At 32.2% G+C, this 21,165-nt stretch overlaps 1 protein-coding gene across 2 annotated transcripts in view; it reads right to left on the reverse strand.

The window, feature by feature from the left end:
- Window positions 1-21,165, reverse strand: part of LOC145330153 (neuronal acetylcholine receptor subunit alpha-4-like) — a 242,877-nt gene that overhangs the window by 195,384 nt on the left and 26,328 nt on the right. The gene's annotated exons all lie outside the window — the stretch shown is intronic.

Here is a 21,165-nt window from a genome sequence, read left to right on the forward strand (position 1 = left end):
AAAATTATAAGATTAAAACCAGCTTTGTTAACTGGAATTAATTATATGTTTTTCATTTTAATATTCGTGGAATATTATCTGTAATACGATGCTATACAAGATTTTTCAGTATAGCCAAAAACCAGTTAAAATCCAGCGGATATTAAACGGTTTGGAAGCCATACTGGAAATAATATGAAAGTATATGTGTGTGTGGTATATAAATATATAAATCAGACAGATTTGTTTATTTCTTTCTAAATATATCATCCGCAAGAAATTTTAAATATAGAACAGTTGGAAGGATGGAAATATTTTGTCCAACCTAAATAATTTTGCTGCTTAAATTCATAGCTAACCAAGTGTCACAAAAATCAGCCTTGTAACGTCATAAAAATGAGGGAGATGAGAGGAGAAGTGGGAAAGAAAACATCTAAAGATGGATAATCCATAATTTTTATGACGTCAAAAGGCTGATATTTTTAGACACTTTTTAGAACTCGGCAGCAGCGCGTAAATCAGTCTAAAATTCTTTTAAAAGAAGGATTGCCACAAATGGGTCAGGATTAAACTTTCAGCTGGTTTTTAAAATTGTAAACGGCTGGTTTCTCTGAGGCTTACAGGCGGCTGCCGCGCGGCTGCCAAACTCTGTATTTAATGTAAAATTAATTTCCTGTCTTGAAGAAATAAACATTGTCTAGAAAAAAAAAAAAATTTTATATTTTCCAAATTGCTACTAGAGACAGTGGAACCGTAATTATCTGATTTTAAATTCATGTCAACCAATATCATAAATAAGACAGGTTTACAGTTTAGTAAACAATCATTACTTTTGTTGACCTTTGTCAGGTTTTACTAAATATGCATTGTAGTAAAAATATTTTCAACCGCCCAACCTATTGAGCTTAGACAAATCTACATTTTATCGCTTTTGTTTTCACAATATCTCTTTCTATACATATTTCCTATTCATATTTCAAATCTTTAACCAAAAAAATCAGAAATATTTTTTTATTTTATTTTTATAACCAAAGTGATAGTTCTTTTAATGAGTTAATGTACTTATGATAAATGTAGGTTAGCTAAAATCATAAAAATATTAAAATTTTCCACGCTTTTATTGATCCGGAAGTAGAAATCGATAGAACAAGTTCTAACATGTTTAAATTACCTAACCGTTTCGGACGGACGTGCAGACGGACCGACCCTAATTATAAAAAAAAGCCTTCGCCATTTTAAAAAATCTACTTCAATCCCTTTAGATCTAAAAGTATCGGGTTAAAAACATTTGACTAGATCATAGGTAAAACTAGCTTTTCTTTAAAAATAATATATTTATGATATTTTGTCTCTTTTATTATAAAGTATGTACATTTATATTTTGTGATATAATATTATAACAATAAATCTATAAGTTTAAATAGAAAACTACAGTACATTTTTCTCATTGACCCTATAGAATAAAAGACAGTGTTATTATTCAGAATTGTGTACTTTCTTGCTAAGCTTCAAGGACGTATAAGCTTTTTTATTTTGGGGGGGAGGGGATGGTAAACAACCCTTTACCCCCTTCCCTCCCTTAGACGTCCCTGCTATGCTTATGATACTTTTAAGGGCCTCAGCCTTAGAAAAAAATTTTATTATCAATTTCATATTTTGAGCCTGTAATAAAATTCTTTTATAAAAGTAAACCGGATATATTTGTGTCCGTAGTTTAAGATCTCGCCAGCCGCTAGACCGATTTAAAAAATATGTATTTTTAAAACTAGAATTAAAATGGGGGTGGGATCGACTTTCGACCCCACCACCCTTCCCTCACATCTCAATAGCCTCTAGAGGCCTCTAAGGGCGTGGCCGCTTATCCTGTTATATAAAATACTAAGCTTTTTTTGTCTGTAGCGAAGGATCTCGCTAACCGCTGAACATATATTGTTCCCCTTAATAGGTCCCAAGATAATTTTAGGGTATTTTATTTTCATAAATATGTCTTGGTATGGTTTTAGGCTATTCTAATGCCCCTCCATATCCCTTTGAATATAGAACCTCTAGATGCTGGTTATGGCTACAGTAATGTAACTATTTCCCACCCTCTATTCTTTAACTTTATTGTTGTACCCATAGAGTATGATATTATAAAAGTGAGGGGATTTATAAAAATATAATATGCTATGCCTGGCTTCTACAAAATGTTCACGGACAAAGGGAGCAGCAGTGACAAAGATTTAGATGAATATCAAATGTTGGATCAAAATCATGGGATCATGGAAAGAAAACGAAGTAGCGTCGTATTTTCACAGTAGCTTTTGATAGGTTATTTTAGGTTTGGTTAAATTAGAAAATGATAATAATTGCCCCGCAGGGTTAGGAAATACGCCCCGCAGTGTTAGAGCCTCCCGCAGGGGCTAGAATATTTAAGATAAGCTACTGTGAAAATACGACTAAATCCGCTACTCCGTTTTCTTTCCATGGTCCAAATTAATCAGAATCTAACTAATTCTTTTAAATAGAAAATTTAATTTTTAATTTAATTTTAAAACAAATCACAAAATGCGCCTCCATTACTATTCAGCTTAGGGATTTAGTTTTCTTTCCAATGAAAGAATCTTTGCAAAATCCCACGAACTTACCAGTGAACTAAAGAAACCCCTGGCTTTGAAACTGGTTAATTATATCCTGCGGATTAGAACCGGTTCTGGGCCAGACTGAAAAATTTTGTATAGCATCGTATTACAGACAATGTTCCCTAAATATTAATAATAATCCTAGTTGCCAGTTTGTTTAGCCCAGGCTTTCGGCCCATGAGGGCTAACAAAACTGTTTGGATTAATTTCTAATTTTAAACTCCAAGGGAAGCTGTCTATAACGATGCAAAAAATAACTATTCCCGTGTTTTGTTTTGTTTTTTTGTTTGAAAACTACATTTCAACTCTTGTTCGATGGAAATTGACAAATTCTTTTCTTTGTATTATCAAAATTAAATCTTGGAATTAAATCCTGGAAATGTTAATGTTTATGTAACTGTTAAAGGGGTGACAAGAATGACGACATCCATGAAAGCAAGGCAATAAATAACAATTAACAATAAATGTATTAAGTATAGATGTATAACCCAGAAAATTCGTGGATCCAGTGTTGAGGACCTTTTTCATCTGCTAGCATTATGATTTCTGCTCTTTTGTGGCAACTTGGCTGTGTTAATATTTACGACGCTATTGTCTAATATTCAAATACCCAATTGAAAGTCGGCACAGGGTCCACGGGGTGGGAATATACAGTTATTAAACCCATTACCCTTCTATTGTTTTACTCTAATGGTAGGACCAACGCATATAGAGTTTCGACAGTTAAAAGAAGTATAAATGAAGTATTTCAGCATGATCAATAGATAAATGAGCGGCCACTAAAAGCTAAGAAAATTTATGGAAAGGTTGATATTTTTGTCATGTTATATAATAAGCACAGGAATCGTTTTTATATTTACTAAAACAAGAGCTTATAGCAGTTCGTACGGTATGCAAAACATTTTTTACTATTAACACAAGCTGCGCGTTTTTTATTTTAAAAAGATCAAAATTTTCTGCACACCCTATATTGTACTTATGAACTTTTATCAAACATAAATTTTCTTTATTTAACATTTAAATTTGAAAATTACAAAAATGCATTTAGAAAGAAAAGAAAATAAGTTTGTAAAATCTTCTCTAGATATCCTATCCGCATTAAAGGATATAACTTTAATTTTAAACTGTACATAATTTAGAACAATAACACCTAACAGTGCATTTTCAAATATTTTAAGTTAAATCTTGTTTTTTCACCAACCAATTTAGATAAGAGAGAACTTTTAGTTTATAACAAGAATGAGCAATTGCAATTATGGGGTATAGTCCCTTTCGACGCAACGCATCCTAAAGGGCGTCTCGTCGTATCGTCACAGTAGCTTTTCCCCTTTTTCTAGCCCCTGCGAGGGGCTTTAACCCTTAAAATAATTATCTGATCTTTGTTAAACTAGAAGCCTGGGATCTAGCACACATGCTTTCCTAATTTACCCTGTGATAGATATCTTAAATTAAAAGGCAATAATCCCAAATTGTCAGGGTGAAGCTTATGATAAATAAAGAGAACATTTAGCTGTACTTCTGACGTAATCGACTCTAACAAAAGTAAAAAAATTCTGTATAGCTATAGTATTATTGTATAGTATATGTATGTATAGAGAATAGCTAGATTTTGTAGAGAATAAATCGGGATATTTCCAAATTTTTATATCAAACAACAGCCTGGCCCCTCACACAATCTTACTATTCTAATTTAGGCCTTTGTACTTGTTGACACTTAGCCTGTTGGGCCAACTATATGTCAATAAAATTAGTCATGGATGTCATTTGATCGACAAGTCTTTATTGAAATAACGTTATGACAGGCTTGTCATAAACACTGACACGAATAAATATATTATTACATGGATCTTCATTTTTTCATGTTCACTAAACTAACTAAAGTGAAACTTGTAGCGGGCTAAAAAAAAGATTCCCTGTTTCATCCCCTTTACTCCATCCACACTTCTCTTACTGGTTGAACAAACTGACAAATAAACGAATTCCATGTTGGCAAGGTAAATTGATGACAATTTTCGCCTGTCATAATATGCACGTATATTCTACATCCATTATGTCTTAAGAACTACACATGTTGATGTAATTACTACAAGAAATTTTGATAGAGTAAACGAACTTATCCTAACTAAATTTACTTCCTATTATATAAAGTAATAAGATTTTTTACCACCACCCCACCAAGAGAAATCGCCCCTTGAAAAAAATTTTAATTACTTTTTGAAAGTAAAAAAATGCAGGGGTGTCGTATTCAACCAACAAATCATTCATGTGCCCCAAGGGTGCGTAGCCACTTTAGAACTTTCATATTGTATTGGAGGGTAATGTAGTTCACTTGTAGTTTCAAGGATTTTCTATAGAAATTTGAGTTAGTGCAATGAAAATGTCAGAGTTAAAAGATAGATTACATCAACTTTATTCAAACTACGAGTCATCATTTACAACCAGTATAAAATAGAATCATCACATTTGAAATTTTAAAATCAAAAGTATAAATTATATGTTATTTGCTTTCATAGCCAGAGTTCTACATTAGAGAGAGGGGGGACAATGGGTTGTTTATTACACTAGTCCTCAAAGTTGTATATTAACGTTTTCTTATTCGTTGGCTTAAAAAATTTGGGGACTTTAAAGACTTTTGATTGGTTGGTTTATTAAGTTGAGTGTTCAAACGTTTCAACATCTAATTTTAATCTACTGAAGGGGTAATTTTGTACATCATCATTAGAGATATACATCTTCGAAAAACAATGGACACTCGACTGCTACTGTTTATAATTTCTAACTTCATATTACATAACAGAAAGGTAATAAAATCCTAAATTTAATCCAAAAGTTGCCTATTTCTATTGTTTTTAGTATTAAAGTATGTTTAGATTTTAAAAACAAGCGGTTACGCCCCTAGAGGCCTCAAGGGTTACTTGAAGGAAGGGTGAGGGAGAACCATCAACTTTTTATTTCAATTCTTTCAAAATAAGAAATTTTATGGGTGGGGTAATCCTTTTCTAGGGGCGATTTATCTTGTTCAAAATAATTATAGACATTCCCTGAACCTATGAGAAGCTTCACTTTAAAGGAGAACCATATTGGTCCAGCGGTTAGCAAGATCATTATGTACACACAGGCATAAGATATATTTTGTCTCCACATTTGAATGAAGAAAGCTTACCTAAAAAAAATAAATATATCATACAATATACACTTATAAATACTTCATGGAAACATGTTGTGAATAAAATATAGATAAAACAAGGATGATAACATCCATAAAACCGAAGCACTCAAACGGTAAGACAAACGAACACTAACATTGTAGAGTGTCAGAACTCATTAATCAGTATATAAAAGTGTAAAAGTCGAAAAAATTGTAATTAAATTTGTTATAAACTGTTTAAATACAAAATAATGTTTAAGGACGTACTTACATTTTTAGGACTTGATTATAGAGATGCTTCGCGTATAACATTGTACTTTGTTGTCCCAGAAATCAGAATTTCAAAAATCAGATCAATCGGATAATTATATCAAATACATATTTGTTGTTAAAAAAGTTGAAAATCAACATGTTTAAAAATGGACGTACGGACATTATGGTATTGATTATAAAGTTGCTACGCTTTCTAAATTGTACCTTACTACTACAGGAATCATCATCAAAGTTTGAAATCGATAGGACAACTCTAAAATTAACGAAAAGTGCTATCCGTTCCGGACGAGCGGACGTACCGACCCTAATTATAGAAAAGCTTTGCTTTAAAAAATCCAGTTTATTTCTATTTTCATGTATTTATGTTTGTGTTTATTTGTTGCAAATATTATTTTCAGAGTAGCACATAATATATTATCGAAGGCAGATATAATTATATTCCTATACATTTTTTTATATACAAAATAACATTACATATATGCTTGTTTAGGCTGTAATTCAGCTGTGATTGTTGGACTTTACAATTATGTATATTGTATAATGGCTAACAGATTCTGTGTGTAGACCATGAACAGTTGGGAAGTTGGTTAGTTTCCATGGCTAGCAGACAACCAACCCTTTGAGTGAAAGACCTTGTAAAAAAATCCAGCATTAAATGCAAATTTGAAGGGCCAAGACATTCTCAAATTTCTTACTACTAATTAAAGCAGCTAACAAAACAGTTGAAGATAAAAAACGTCAGTAAATTATATTCATTGGTGGAAAAGTTTGGACACTAAAGGAAAATACCACGCAGTCAAGGTTTATTAAAAACTTTGGGGACCAGCATAATTTACAGTACATTATCCTCTACCTCACTGCTCTGTAAGAAAAATCTGAATATTGTTATTATTTGCCCAACCGATAAAAAATGAATATATGTATTGTAGAATATGTTTTTTTGTAAGGTAAATCATTGCTTATAGAATATACATTACACATAAATTACTACTCACACTATACACAGTAACATAGTTAATAGCATAAATATTATTCATTTTTTGCCCGCTACCAGGAACTTACAATTCAGAGGAATATTTGTGATGCTAGATCCAGGAATCTTGTAATAATCCTAGAATCCAGAAAGCAATCGTCACCAGCAACATTTGACCATAAATTGCGGTTGATCCAAACATTTTATGGGTATAGTCCCTTTCTTTTTTTTTACTGTATCTTTTCTCCTGTTTCTAGCCCCTGCGGGGCAAATTGCCTAACCCCATGGGGCAATCAACTAACCCAATATAACCTAACCTAACCTAAAATAACCTATCAAAAACCATTTTAAAAATATGACGAATCGCCTCTTAAAGGGCGTTGCCACAAAAAGGGACTATTCCCCATTTTATTTCTCTTGCATTTCCAACATAGTAGTGAACCCGCGAATATAGTAAAACGTCGAAGAACACGTCATAATTTGACCGTACCTAGTTTTGTTATGTCATATATGTGACATTAATAGTAAGAGTGGGAAGATTGCCTTGACTCCAAACCGTCGCAAATCATTAGCATGCACAGTTATGACAAAGAGACAAAGGTCGTACAATCAAAGGGTTGGTTGTCTGTAATAGCTTTGATGTAAGTGCCTTAGGATCTTCAATCAGAAAAAAAACAAATGTAAAATTATTGACTATTTACTTTAATATTTTTTTAATATTATTTTGAAATAATTAACAACAAAAAATTATTTGGAAATTAAATTATTGTTTCGAATGTCTTACTTTTTTTAAAGCAATGTTTATCTAAAATTCAAAACCATTTTGTATATACTTTATACTTGAAATAAAATAGAATCACAGTATATGCAACTTATATTTAAGCAAAAATAGTTTTGTCATTATAAGTAAATTATAAAAGAAAAAAACCTTGTGATACATTCAGTACATGTGATGGATTTATTGGATCTAAATAACACACATCGTATGGACATAAGGACAACTCCTAATTATAGAGTAGCTTCACTTCGAAAAAGTTTTTTAAAAAAATAAAAGAAAACTAAGTTACATGGCAATAAAACGTTACATTTAAAAATCTTTCAAAGCTTACTAATAAGTTATTGTAGCTTTAAAATGCACTGAAGGAACTCTTGCAAAATACATAACTTCTAATTCAAATAATATTTTGCTCAAGCAATCCTGTGCAAAAAAAAGCTACCTAAGCATTCATCTATTACATTTAATCCATGTGTTTATATATTTGTTTGAAGTTGATGTTCAAGGTTGATATATTGATGTGTACCTATATACTATTTACAATTTTGGATATACTACAGTTTGTTTGTGCATGTGTGTGTGTGTGTGTGTTTGTACATGTGTGTGTGTGTGTGTGTGTATGTGGGTGTGTGTGTGTATGTGTGTGTGTGTGTGTGTGTGTGGCTATGCATTTATTCATAGATGTGTCTTTACTAAATTCATATTTCACCAAACACATATTAGTTAAAGCCATGCTTGATACTGTGGAGATGCTCTATATTGTATCAGGAAGGGAGGGGTTATTGGATTGTATATGTATTATAAAACATTTTTGCCTAAAAACTTTTTATTAAACTCATGAAAGCTTGTTAAGTTGATTAAGTAGTGTAAACTTTTCCACAAATAATGTAATACTACAAGAGGGGTAATTATGTTTGTCGTAATTAGAATTATAGATTGTCTTATCCCTTAAGATCCCTGTTATTTTGCTACATGTATAATCCTGAGGTGGATTCTTAAAAAAAAATTGCCTCACTAATCGCTTAGTGGGGCAAATTGTTTTCGGGAAAAATCCAACAAAATCACATTAAAAATCTACAAAAATTAAACAAAATCATAGAAGGGTTATGAACATAAAATTTTATTTAATTTTTGTAGATTTTTGTGTGATTTTGGAGGATTTTTCACGAAAACAATTTTGCTCCACTAAGCGATTAGTAGGGCAAATTTTTTTTAAGAATCCACCTCTGCTTTTCTGCATAAGCAAAGATTATCTTTTCCATAACGGCGAAGCTTTTTAAAACATATAAATGGAGTTATATAGAACAATTCCCGTAAAACTAATTGCTGGCGGGCTTATTGAAATTCTTAATTTTTATTCTTATTTCAGGTTAGGTGATGTTATTTGTGTGCCACAGGGTTAGGGTTCCCCACTGGGGCAAAGAACGGTTTTTTTATGTATTTGAAATGTGGGGAGGGGGAGTTTCTATAGCTTAACCTTAAATTCGAATATTATACCATTTTTATTTTAAAGTTAGTATGTTTTTTTCAACCTATTTTTAAAAAAAATATAAATATAGAAAAAATAAAAATATTAACAATAAAAATTGCCATTGAAAAGTTTGGACACTTAAAATTTATGAAGCAACCAATCATGATTTAACAAAAATACCCAATGATTTAAGCTAACCAATTAAAGATCGTATTTATAAAACTTTGGGTACTTTGTGTTATTTACAGTCAAATGTCCCTCCTTCCCTTATAAACATGTAACTTCTAAATTAAAATTCAAGTTTTCTGGGATAGAGGGAGAGAACAATAAGATATTATTTCTCGTATTCATTCAAACCGATTAATATCCGGTGGATTAGAACCGGTTTTCATCCATACGAAAAAAATGTCTAGCATCGTGTTATATACAGTTTTCTACGAATATTAAAATGTACATTCATAAAATTAAAACAAGTTTTTTTTAACCCGTGCCTTCTGCATCTCGGGGCTAAAAAACTGGTTTTAATTAGGATTGGGCCGGATACTTTTTTGGCCGGATATCGGATATCCGGCTGATTTCTAATGACTGATATCCGGTAACCGGCCGGATATCTGGCCAACGTTCGATATCCTATATCCGGATAGTTTCAATATCCAGTATCCCGCCGGATATTGAAAATGGCCGGGTACCCGGCCAAACTGGATATCCGGCCCAACCCTAGTTTCAATCTTATAATTGTACATTTTATATCCGCGGAAAACTGTTTATGATACGATGCGATGTGTTCATGAATGACAGATTATCGACGTAACAACATAAATCAAGATTTATGTTGACAAAATATGTGCAGGATTAATTTTATCTGCCAATGTCCTCTCCCTTCCTGATTGTTCATGTTGACCTAGAATGCATTTAAAATTTTAATAAAATTCAGATATTTCCATGGATCTTAAGGGATAAGACAACGGACGATAAATTAATATACAACCCCAATTATGATACACAAAATTAATCATTATATAAAATACAATTATTCCTTGAAACATTGTTAGCTTATGATCCATACTATCAAATTTTAATAAGAGGACCCAAAGCAAACTTGATTAAAAAACTTTAGGTACTATTGTAATTGACAGTCCAATGCCTTCCCTCCCTTCCTGGATATTTGAGTCTGGTAGGAATTTAGAAAAGATTATCTGGTCAGATAAAAGAATTTAATAAAATCAGCTTTTTTTTAAAGCACAGCTTTTCTCGTATTCATTCGAATCCGGTGGATAGGAGCCGGTTCTCATCCATACGAACAAACTATGTCTAGCATCGTATTATATCCAGCTTTCTACGAATATAAAAATGTACAATCATAAGATTAAAACCAGTTTATTTAGCAGGTGCCTTCGGCACCTCGGGGCTAAAAAAATAGTTTTAATCTTGTAATTGTACATTCTATATCCGCGGAAAGCCGTTTATAATACGATGCGAGAAATAACTATTCTTCAATTAGGGTAGGCTGTCCATTTGTAACTTTTAGCTTTGTTATCAATTTATGCCTGCTATAATTACCCTCTTGGGCATGGTGATTCCTAAAACAATTTGGTACACGGCTAAAAGCAAAGACACTCTATAGTCCCTAACAAAATGTTTAAATACTTTAGTCTATAAATTTTAAATATACTGTATAAATTCAAACAACGTTTTACTTTAAAATTTGCTCAGATTTCGGAATAGTATTCTGTTTCATTAATCATATTGTGCAGTCAATCTAAAATTATCAAGGTTCTTTTGTCCTTATGTTTTTCAAGATGTTGTCATCCTTTTTTTATATATACCTAGGTGTACAAGGATAGGAAAATTTATTATAAAACTAGTTCGCTATTGTTTAGGGAAAAGATTTACTTTTTTAGATAAAATTCTCATAAAAGTTCTATATATAGATATTTTTTATGGTAGTATTGAATATTGTAAATCATATACAAGATGATTCAGTATGGGCCACAAAACCAAGTCTTTCTACGTAGAAACGTTCCTTAACTTTACTTGACATTTGCCATTACCCTAACCCTTTATCCCTAATTAGATTTTAGATATTCAAATGAAGAAAAAGAAAGTCCCTCAATGACGTCATAAAAATGAGGGAAGAGGAGAGGAGGAGTGGGAAAGAAAACCCCTAAAAAAGAGATAGATAATCCCTCGTTTTTATGACGTCATTGAGGGACTTTCTTCGTCTTCTATTCAGATATTGGTCAGAGAGAAGGGGACATTGGACTGTAAATCATACTTTTGTACAAAGTTTAAAAAACAAGTTCTCTAATTTGTTGGATTAATACTTTAACTACTTCCATTGAGTCGTCATTGGGTTGTCCAATATTTCAGGGTTCGGAAGCCGCGCATAAGCCGCGTGTAAGCCTCAGTGAAATCTTTATTTTATCACTATAAAATTCAGCTGGATGTATAAAACTGCTATTTAGCAGACAATCCTTCTTTCTGAAATTTTTTTTTCTGCTCACAACCAGGTTTAAAACTGAGGCTTATGCGCGGCTGAGGCGCGGCTTCCGCACCCTGCAATATTTCACAAAAATCTGCAGACAGTGATTTTTTTTATTAGGATGTTCATAAAGGGAATAGTAGCTTACACAATAATCCATAAAATCGTGAGCAACTTCCATTCAAATGAGCTTATTAGGTCAAACTGTTTTTAAATATGCGTTTAATTAAACTATGTGTTTGGTCAACATTAAGTACAGTTAGACTTAATAGGCGCATTTGACTGGAAGTTTGCTAACAATTTTACGGATTATTTTGTAAGCTACTATTCCCTTTATCCTCTATTGTACTGAAATTATTACACTTTCTCTAAATCAGAGGTGGATTCTTAAAAAACTTTTTGGCTCTGCCTCATTAGAATTAGTGAGGCTTGCTAAAAAATTTTGTGCAAAATCCTCCAAAATTGCATTAAAAATCTACATAAATCAAACAAAATCTCATGTTAATAACCCTTTTATTATTATGTTTAATTTTTGTAGATTTTGTATGCGATTTTGGAGGATTTTTCACAAAAAAATTTAGCGAGCCTCACTAATTTTAGTGAGGCAGTGAGCCAAAAAGTTTTTTAAGAATCCAACTCAGGATAGATATTATTGTTAGAAACTGTTTATGTTAAATATTGTAAATGATAGTTTTACTGTCCCAACTGTAATCATACCTTAGCGAATACACAATTATCACCACGAGATTAATTTGGGGGGGGGGGGATAACATCAACTATTTTATAATCCGAGCTAAGTAATATATACTACATATAACATATAAATGAAATTTGTCACGAAACAAAAAATCAATTTATATTTCCAATCAAAATAAATCTCATTCTTTATTTAATTTTTTCATCAATTTGTATAAAAATCAATTACAAACTACAGTTTTAACAATTTATTTTTTTCTATTTCAGCACAAAGGTTTGTTGGCGTGAAGAAAATATTTTTCAAATTTGAATCTTCGCTTGGTGTTATGCTATTTTCGTTGAATTAGGCACGTTAGAATTGTCCTATCGATTTTAAACTTTTTTGGTGATTCATATAGTAGTTAGGTACGATTTAGAAAGCGTAGCAACGTTATAATCGTTACTGGAATGTCCGTACGTCCATTAAAACATTTTAAACGAAGCATCTCTATGTAAGTATTTCCTTAAACATTATCCTGTATTTAAACAGTTTTTCAACAAATTTACTTAAAATTTTGTTTCGGCTGTTATACATTTATATTGTTCACTTTTGACATTCTTCAAGTGTTTATGTTCATTTGTCCTACCATTTCAGAGCTTCGCTTTATAGATGTTGTCATCCTTGTTTTTTAAATCCTAGACGGTTGGTTCAGCCATATATACGTCCAACTGATTCAGCATATGGAATAGACCAATTATTATAGTACTAGCGGCTTCGCCCATAGCCTCTAGAAGCTTTGCCCCAAGAGGTAATTGAAAAAAAAATTGGAGCTGCCCCAGTATCAATTTCTAAATTTTCGGGGAAAAATATTGCAGCTGCCCCAGTATCAATTTCAAAATTTTCGGGGAAAAAAAGATTGGATCTGCCCCAGTATAAAATTCAAAATTATAAAAAAAAAATGGGGGGGATTTTTTGTTTTTTGGGGGGTTAGAGGTGTCCCACCCCCCAAGAAAATAGCTTAAAACCACCACAGGACCAATAGGTATATACCCTAAAGAATAGAATCCGATCGGTTCAGCGGTTACCGAGATCTTAAGGGACAGACGGACGGACAGAGATCAAGCTACTTTGTATTATAGATAAACTCGCTATGATGGATGTTATCATCCTTGCATTTAATATATTCTGCATTTAAAGATAAAAAAATCTTTTTCAAAAAATCTAAAATAAAAAGTGAATTGAACATACATGACGTAATATATATAATATCTGTATTGCATAAAAATCAATAAAAAATATAACAAGAGTAATTGTATCCGAAGCTATACTTTTTTTTAATCAATAAATAATGAACATAACATTTTGACAGTTATAGTCAAGATTGTTATAAGTGCCAATAGCAAAAAGATGAAATACTTTTGCAGGTATTGTATATAAATTACTCATTTTATGTTTTGGATCTACTGCAGTTCACGGTTCCTGGTAACGAATATCTCAAAAAATCTATGAATTTTAAAGACTGCTTGTCTTTTTCGCGCATTTATGTGTAATTCGAGATAACTGGCCTTTTTTTCATTATTGACTATTCCAGATTATTTGTAGGCCTTTATCTGTCTGTTAAAGATATGTGCGAGCTAAGTCTATACGTTCCGCCGTTTGGCCGTTAGCAGCCTTAAAAGTTCATAGATTTTTGGACAATAGCAGACCGACATACCCTATATATTGTAATAAAAAGCTTTGCTTTTTGAAGGGCTAAAGGCATAAAATGCACTGAGTAAAAATTTCAGATATTTGTAAGGATTCAAAGCTTACATAAAATTTATTTTAACACAACTAGAATATAAGAAATACAGGCTAATCCATATAAAAAAGTAACAGGATGTCTGTTTGTCTGTCTGTTTGTATGTCTGTACCGAAGAATCCCGCTACCCGCTGAACCGATCGGGTTCTCCTTAACAGGATAGCTTCTCATAGGTCCCGGGAAGGTTCATAACTATTTTTGGGGGAGGGTACCACCTTCTTCCCCAGAGAAATCGAAAAAAATAAAATTTAGAAAAAAACGCCGCCCTGCGGACATTTTTGCAATTAGCTAAAAACATATGGAAAAGAAACAATTTTAAGTGTCCCTAGAGGCCTCTGGGGGCGTAGCCGCTAGTAATGTTTAAAGTATAAATATTTAATAGCAAGGTTACTCTACAATTATTAGAGCTCTATGCCGTAAGTACATAAATGCCAATGGAGTTTATTACTACTCCGCGGTGCTGATCAGTAATAAGTAATAAACAAACTAAAGAAAATCTATTTCATTCCATTTATTTACAATTTATTTAAAAATGGGAGGGGGCTTTTCTATGCTCGATAAGGCACCTGGAGGGAAATCACCCCAAAGTTGAATAAGGGGGAGGGAGAAGATAGAGGTGATATGCTCTAATCAAGATATTAAAAATGAATAATAATAAACTATTTTTTTCTCTTATTTCCATTGCTCCTATAGTGTGCTGAAGATATTTTATTGTATTGCTGATACAATATTCTTTAGAAATTGATGAGTCTTCACACATACACACACACACACACACACACACACACACACACACACGCACACAAACACTCACATACTTACACACATTAACCCTGAACTAAACTATACACATACTATTCTCAAGAAGATAATTGTAGAAAAAGTAGTTTTGTTATCTTAAATGAATGGTACATAATGAATATTAAGTATACACGCATAAAGTGTTCTATAACCATTATTATCACTAACTCTCTGTACCTTAATAAAAGTAACATAATCTGTGTCTCTCTAACAGCTAAACTGATATGGTCCTCCTTTACAGTAAAGATTCTGGGACTATTTTGGGGAAGGATCAACACCCTCCCCAGAGAAATCGCTATAAAGATTACTACTCCCTCCCCCCCCCCCCCTAAACATATTTTTTTACTTTTTTTAATTATCAGGTAAATTTTGTAAATAAGTATATATGTTGTGATATAAATAAAATTATTTAATAAAAAAGCAAAAGAATAAAGCAAAATAAAAGTCATTACGGAATGACATACACTGCAATTATACAGTATCTTTGCAATAAAAAATGAAATTATCTATTTCAGTGGAGCTATATAGACCATATGACATTCAGTAAAAGTAATCATTTCTGACAAAAAATATACAACAGGAATTGATACTTGAATCTATATTCTATATCTAAAGTAAAAGGATGCCTATGGGTCTGTCTGTATGTCGCTAACAGCTAGAACGAAATGGTTCTCCTTTACAGTGGAGTTTCTCAAAAGTCCTGGGTAGGTTTTTAACTATTTTGTGGGAGGGTAACAACAACACTCCAGCCCCCCCCCCCATCCCCCTCCACACCTCCAATATAAATCACCCTTTTTTAATTTTTCTTTTTAAAACTAAAATGTAAAGTGGAGGGTCGACTTCTCCCTTCCTTCAACTGCACCTAGAGGCCTCTAGGGGTGTAGCCTAAAGTATTATTACAAAAGGGCTATTATAAATATAAAAATCTTTTAGTCATAATGTAGGAAAGAAATGTATTATAGACAAGAAAAGATATAAAAAGGGTTATAAGAATTGATATACAATATACAAGATTATCGGATATTTGATAAAAATCAATGGCTATGTGTAGGAAGGGATAATCTATATAGATGTGTATGTATGTGTATGTGTATGTATGTGTGTGTGTGTGGATTATTGAACCCTATGAAAAAGAAAAATTAAGCCTCTCTAAAGGTAAATTCGTTTACTTTATCATATACCAGCGGCTACGCCCCTAGAGGCTTTTTGAAGCACTAAAGATAGAATGGTGAAGAATTAGTCGTTCCCCCTTCCCACTATTTTCAATTTAGTTTAAGAAAAATAAAAAAATAAAAAATTTGAGGGGGGGGGATCATTTTTTGTAGGGGCTATTACTCTTGGTAGGGTGGTGGTGCACTCTCCAAAAATAGTTCTAAACCTTTCCAGGACCCATGATAAGCTAAACTTCTAAGCGGATAGCAAGATTATCCGTTATAAACAGACAAACAGACATTCTGTTACTTTTAAACAAGGGTTACAAGAGGACATTTACGTCACGATGCTGTGAGTAGATTCGAACCCATAGCTGTAAACGAGCGCCCTAGCCATTAAACCACTGCCATAGCTCGGTATTAAAAATATCAAATATAACTGAATATCCTTATAATAAAGTTACAGGATGTCTATTTGTCTGTGTGTTTGTATTTTTGTACCGAAGTATCACGCTAACCGCTTTACCGATCGGGTTCTCCTTAACAGGGTGGCTTCACATAGATCCCTGGAAGGTTCATAACTATTTTGGGGGAAGTTACCATCACCCTCCCAAGAGAAATCGCAAAAAAGTGCCACTAGAGGCCTGTAGGGACGTAGCCGCTAATGATGCATAAATATATAAAAAGGTAAATATTCAATATAACAATGTTATTCTTATTGTACATGCTGAGAACTCAAGAAAAAGGTTATCGAAATAGTTTTTAAAAAGTCATTTTTATATATTAACAAGGATGACAACATCCATAAAAGCGAAGCACTGAAACGGTAGGACACACGGACATGAACACTTATATAGTGTCAGAACTGAATAATCAGAATATAAATGTATAAGAGTCAAAGCAAAATTGTAAATTTGTTGAAAAACTGCTTTATACAGGATAATGTTTATGGACATACTTACATATTTAGGACTTGATTATAGAGTTGCTTGCTTATTGCATTATATTTTGTTGTCCCAGGAATCAATATACTAAAAATCAGTTCAATCGGATGATCAGATCACATTAAAATTTGTTGTTAAAAAAGTAAAAAAATACATGTTTAAAATGGACGTACGAAAATTTTGGTAATGATTCTAGAGTTGCTACGCTTTCTAAATCGTACCTAACTACTAAAGGAATCACCATGCACCATTTGAAATTGATAGGACAATTCTAACATGCCTAAATTAACGAAAAAAGCTATCCGTTACGTACGGACGAACGGACAGACGGACGGACGGACGGACGGACCCTAATTATAGAAAAGCATCGCTTTTAAAAATAGTAGTTTTTAATCGAATAAGAGTGTTCATAGGTTTAAAAAATTACAATCCAATTATCACTCCCTTCCTAATTTTATTGTTTGCTTGTCAGAATCTAAAATCCAACGTTATTTTATAGCAGCTTCGCTTCTAGATATATACATAACATCATGTATAATTATGTAAAACTATTTCGTTGGAAGAAAAAATGTAGATAGTTTGAATGAGAAAAGAGAAGGTGGATTCTTAAAAAATATTTGCCCCACTAATTGCTTAGTGGCGCAAAATTGTTTTCGTAAAAAATCCACCAAAATCACATTAAAAATCTTAAAATTAAACAAAATCATAGAATGGTTATTTACGTAAGATTTTATTTAATTTTTGTAGATTTTTTATGTGATTTTGGATGATTTTTCACGAAAACAATTTTGCCCCACTAAGCGATTAGTGGGGCATTTTTTTTTTAAGAATCCACCTCTGGAGAAGAAATGGAACCTTCAGCGTTATGTCGATATTTCAGGGTTAATTTGGTTTATTGTAAGTGGTGAAGACTGACATACTATCGATTTGCCTTCATAATATTAAAGCTGTAAATATTATGAAGAATAAGTAGTTAATAATCGCATCATATTATAGATAATTTTCCGCGGATAGTAAAATAAACACTATAGGAACAATTTCTGTTTTATTGGCCCCGAGGTGCCCAAATTTCAGGCAAATAAAACAAGAATTAATCATATGATTTTTATCCATTTGAGTAAAAAATGTTTTTTAGAATAATACGATACATGATTTATTCTTCAGTATGACTCAGAACCGGTTTTAATCTAACGGAAAATAATTGGATTCATAGTCATATAAAATATTTGTCTGTCCTGTTCTAGAATTTTTATTTTAGTATATTTACCCACTTCCTAGAATATTTAAATAAAATTCAAAAGAAATTTGTGCATTTATCTTTCTGTGAAACACAGGGATCATAGGGGATACGACAATGGATGATAAATTGATGTACACTCCCTATGATGATAAATAAAATCACACCTTCTGAAGATTAAAACTATTCTCAACTTAATGAACAAACCAATAATAATTTAGTAAAAGTACCCAAAGTTTTTAAGTTTGGACACTATCCCTCCCTCCCTGGTGAAACTGTTCTTTAGTCCCCCATATCTAGTTTCTGACCAAACTTTCTATATTCTAGTTCTCTACCAATCCATCTTTTTAGTTTTCTATAATACAAAGTAGAATGATGTCTGTCCGTCCGTCCGTCTGTCCCTTAAGATCTGAACTGATTGGATTCTACTCTTCAGGGAATATACCCACTGGTCCTGTGGTGGTTTTAGGCTATTTCTATTTTTAAATTATCTCTTGGGTAAAGCCCCTAGAGGCTTGTATCATTATATAAGATTAACTGGATGACTGTCCCTCACTGTGGTTCTCCTTTATAATGCAGCATGTCATATGTACATCCAGGGAAGGTTTTTGACTATTTTAGATAAGGGTACCAACCAACACCCTCCTAAAAAATAGTTTCTGTTAAGGTTTATCACTATTTTGGGAGAGGGAACCACCACAATTTGAAGAGAAATTGGCCCTATAAAAAGATAAACCCCGACAAAAAAAAAACTAAAATCGAAACTAGAGAGGGGGAGGGGTCGAATAGTTATATCATGTATATATCATTATAAAATTCAAATAAGTTCCTTAATAAAATTTAATGCTGTTGTTATATCAACAAAAATCTTTTAATAAATTTTAATATTTTAATGGTTTTAGTCGACTATATGGTGTAAAATAAAATAAATGTGTCGAGACTGATTATGTTGATATTAAGTGGTAATGACTGAAAAAAAATAAACTTAACAATTTTCTATTGAAAAGAACAACAAGAAAAAATTAGCAAATATCATTATGATTAAAACAGTATTGCATAGTAGTTCGACTGTAAATTTTATATCGAACAAATTGACATGAAACTGTTAGCCATGAATACTTATGAAAATTATATGGTGTCGACATTAACCAATGTGATAAAATGTCAACCAAAGATGTCAAGATTAACAGGGGGAATGTACTGAAAATTAGGCCAACTTCTAGGCAAATTAAAACTTGGTACTCATATTTTAGTCTAAAAGTAATACACTCAGAAGGGGACATTTTATCTGTAAAAAACTATTTTGGAAACATTTTTCTAACTAACCGATTTTTTGCAAAGATATATATAATATGCATAATCATATTTAAAATAATTATTCAATTATATAAAGTAATCAGTTTTTATAGTCTGACGCTTAAATTTTCAATGATTACTAAACTATTGACTTCTCCTTTTTACGAAAGCTTCACTTATGTCCAGGGGTGGTTTTAAGCTATTGAATTATTAAATTAAAATACGGAAATAATATAAATGTTATTAGCATAAGGACAAGATGATAGAGAGATACTTGGTACTGAATATCCTAACTATGATGATAGAGAGATACTTGGTACTGAATATCCTAACTATGATGATAGAGAGATACTTGGTACTGAATATCCTAACTATGATGATAGAGAGATACTTGGTACTGAATATCCTAACTATGATGAATAGGTAAAGTTATGACACAAACATGAGGAGAGACACACAGAGAAGAGGGGAGATACCATGCCACTAGAAAAACAGTGGAAGAGAGATAGAAAAGTAAAAAGAGATAAGAGAGTGATGAAGGGTTAAATCGAGGTCCAATTTTGTACAGCATATATTATGTTTCTTATATTTTAACATTTGTAAAAAGGCTTATTTAGTCTAAAGTAAAAATTACATTACACTCTTAGAAAATCCATATTTAAAATGTAATTTACAAATGTACTTTTTAACGTAAGTATATTCTTGGTCTACTGGGTATATGAGAGGAGCTAAGAGAGGAGCTACGAGACTCCGAAGGTCTAGGCAAATGGTTGTCTTAACAAACATACCAAAACAACAAGTTTTAGAACATAATGTTAATTTTAGAAGCAATGAAATGAGTTCTTAATCAAACCACATATGCTAAAGTGTCAGTTTGTCTGTCTGTTTGTCTGTATCTTCATTAAGATCTCATTAACGGCTGTACCGAACCTTTTCATGAAGTTAAACAATGATTTTAGGAAAGGTTTTAGGCTATTTTGAGGTATATATTTTTAAAATTAAACTTTATATATTTATATATTTTATGAAAACTTCATATCAAATTTTTTCTCAGTCTCTATGAACACTTGTAAAGTTTTGTGAATGATTTAAAAAGAGTTGTGTGTGTGTATGGGTGTGTTTGTGTGTGTGTGTGTGTGTGTGTGTGTGTGTGTATGGGTGTGTTTGTGTGTGTGTGTGTGTATGGGTGTGTTTGTGTGTGTGTGTGTGTATGGGTGTGTTAGTGTGTGTTTGTGTGTGTGTTTAAGGGGAGGGATTGTAAAATGGGTAAACGTTTGCAGATATCTTAGTTTTCAAGCACACAACAATTTTATATTTTAGGGAGCAAAGCAACTCCAAAATTTTACTTTTTAAATAGTATTTAGAAATTTTTGCAAATGTTTAGTAGATTTCTTGCAAAGCCTGTAAAACACTAGTGCATATTTGTTCAGCTTATACCAACAACGAAATTAATTCGGAAAAAAATCACGAAACCTATACGTGGTTTTAGCAGTCGTTGGGGGGCAACATATAGTAGAATTGAAGACCTCTCATCTGC

The sequence above is a fragment of the Acartia tonsa genome, chromosome 10, assembly GCF_053477335.1.
Source record: "Acartia tonsa isolate MP-2025a chromosome 10, ASM5347733v1, whole genome shotgun sequence".
In the NCBI taxonomy this organism is placed as follows: domain Eukaryota; kingdom Metazoa; phylum Arthropoda; class Copepoda; order Calanoida; family Acartiidae; genus Acartia; species Acartia tonsa.